The sequence below is a fragment of the Perognathus longimembris genome, unplaced genomic scaffold (genome assembly GCF_023159225.1).
Source record: "Perognathus longimembris pacificus isolate PPM17 unplaced genomic scaffold, ASM2315922v1 HiC_scaffold_4972, whole genome shotgun sequence".
Lineage (NCBI taxonomy): Eukaryota > Metazoa > Chordata > Mammalia > Rodentia > Heteromyidae > Perognathus > Perognathus longimembris.
The window spans coordinates 11,434-13,607 of NW_025960348.1; the positions used below are offsets into that span (position 1 = coordinate 11,434).

The window sequence follows — 2,174 nt, forward strand, 5'->3', positions numbered from 1 at the left end:
CTTGAGGACAGAACCCAGGCACAGAGTTCACAACCCACATTCGGCAAAGAAAAAAATTTTAAATAAATAAAAGTTTAAAAATAAATGTGCAGGGCTGGGGATATGGCCTAGTGGCAAGAGTGCCTGCCTCATATACATGAGGCCCTGGGTTCGATTCCCCAGCACCACATATACAGAAAATGGCAAGAAGTGGCGCTGTGGCTCAAGTGGCAGAGTGCTAGCCTTGAGCAAAAAGAAGCCAGGGACAGTGCTCAGGCCCTGAGTCCAAGCCCCAGGACTGGCAAAAAATAAAAAATAAAAAAAATAAAAATAAATATAAATGTGCAGGCGCCAGCGACCACCCAGGCAGATAGCGGTACAGCGTCCCAAATCCGTACTATTTGTGTGTCTACGTAACATTTGCCAGTCACCCATCACAGAAGCAGTTTTCAGAAAACATGTAGCTGACCAAAATGTTTCAGATAATTGGGCCATTGACAGCGGTGTTGTTTCCGACTAGAACGTGGGTCGTGCCCCAGATCCAAGAGCTATGAGCTGCCGAAGATTTCATGACATTACCACAGCCCATAAGGCAAGACAGGTCACCAAAGACGACTTTGCTACATTCGAATACATGCTGTCTATGGATGAAAGCAATATGAGATATTTGAAAAGAATAAGTAATCAAGTTAAAAACTGCAAAGCTAAAATTGAACTACTTGGGAGCTATGATCCACAAAAACAACTCATGATTGAAGATCCCTATTATGGAAACAACTCCGACTTTGAGCTGGTCTATCAGCAGTCCCTCCGGTGTTGCAAGGCCTTCCTAGAGAAGGCCCACTAGGTTAGCACTGCCCACAGCCAAGCCAACAACTCACCCACTAGTCCTGTGCCTAAGTGTAGAAGCTTTCCTTAGCCCCAGCCCCTGTTGTTTCTTCAGCTGACTTACTCTTAAACATAATTGTAGGTGACAAATTAGTTTTATTTAACCAAGAAGTTAAATGACTTCTCATTTTCTCCTGATTACCAAACAGTGGAACAAGGAAACAGGGAAGAACAAAATACAACCCTGTGAAGTAATAATGACCTGAGCTCAAGAAGACCTGGACAGTGTGGTCTACTTGGCATGTTGCATGACTAGCACTGCCCAGTACACCTGCTTACCTTGTACCTTGCTGACCTGGGCTCTTATAGAGTCACAATAGCTCTACTGATAGCAGCTCCTCTGCTCTCAGAAATGTTTTAACTCAGTTTACTCGTAGAGCACACTTGTATGTTTAAGATAGAAGCAAGGAATGGTGGTGACTGTAAATCCAGCACTAGGGAGGATGAGGCAGGAGGATCATAAGTTCAAGGCCAGCCTGGGCTATAACATGTCTCAAATTACAAAAAAACACAAAATAAGAGGAAGACTGGTGGAATAAATCTTTAGTATTCTTATTACTTGTTGCTTTGTATTTAGTTTATTTCACGGGGGTCAGCTTATTTGTTCCAATTTGAGCCACTTTGACTTTAAGAATTGAATTCTATATTGGAAGTACACTTGTATGCAAGTAACCTTCAGTCAGTGGAGAGAATGTTTTCCATACACATGCAACTCTAGTGTCCAATCAAAATTGACCAGCCATGAAGTTTTAAAAATTGCAGAGTGCCATTAGGTTGGTGTGCAGTAATGATATGTTTGTAACTATTCTTTCATCAGCATTTAGTAACTTCCAGGCAAACAGGTACCTTTGGTGTACCATCAATTAGCTCACCTCAAATTATAAGGATATTTCAGAAAATATTATTTTCAAAATAAACAACTATGGAGTTATGTAGGATAAAAAATAAATAAATGTGTGTAAGACATATATGATAAAAAAATGAAAAATTTTTTTGCCAATCCTGGAGCTTGAAGTCAGGGTCTAGGCACTGTCCCTGAGCTTCTTTTGCTCAAGGGTACTACTCTAACACTTGAGCCACAGCACCAGTTCCTGCTTTTTCTGTGTATATGGTACTGAGGAATCAAACGCAGGGTTTCATGAATGCTAGGGGGACATCCTACCATTAACCCACATTCCCACCCCAAAAAATCTTTCTGTGCTGGTCAGGGGCTTGAACTGAGGCATAAGCACAGGCTGGTGACATCATGGGTGGCACCTGCAGGGAGGCATGTGCATCAGCAGCGCCCTGACCCCTGACCCCAACCC

At 42.4% G+C, this 2,174-nt stretch overlaps 1 pseudogene; it reads left to right on the top strand.

Moving 5' to 3' along the window:
- The first annotated feature begins 319 nt into the window (after positions 1-319).
- LOC125344971 lies at positions 320-826 on the top strand (annotated as a pseudogene).
- The last annotated feature ends 1,348 nt before the right edge of the window (positions 827-2,174 follow it).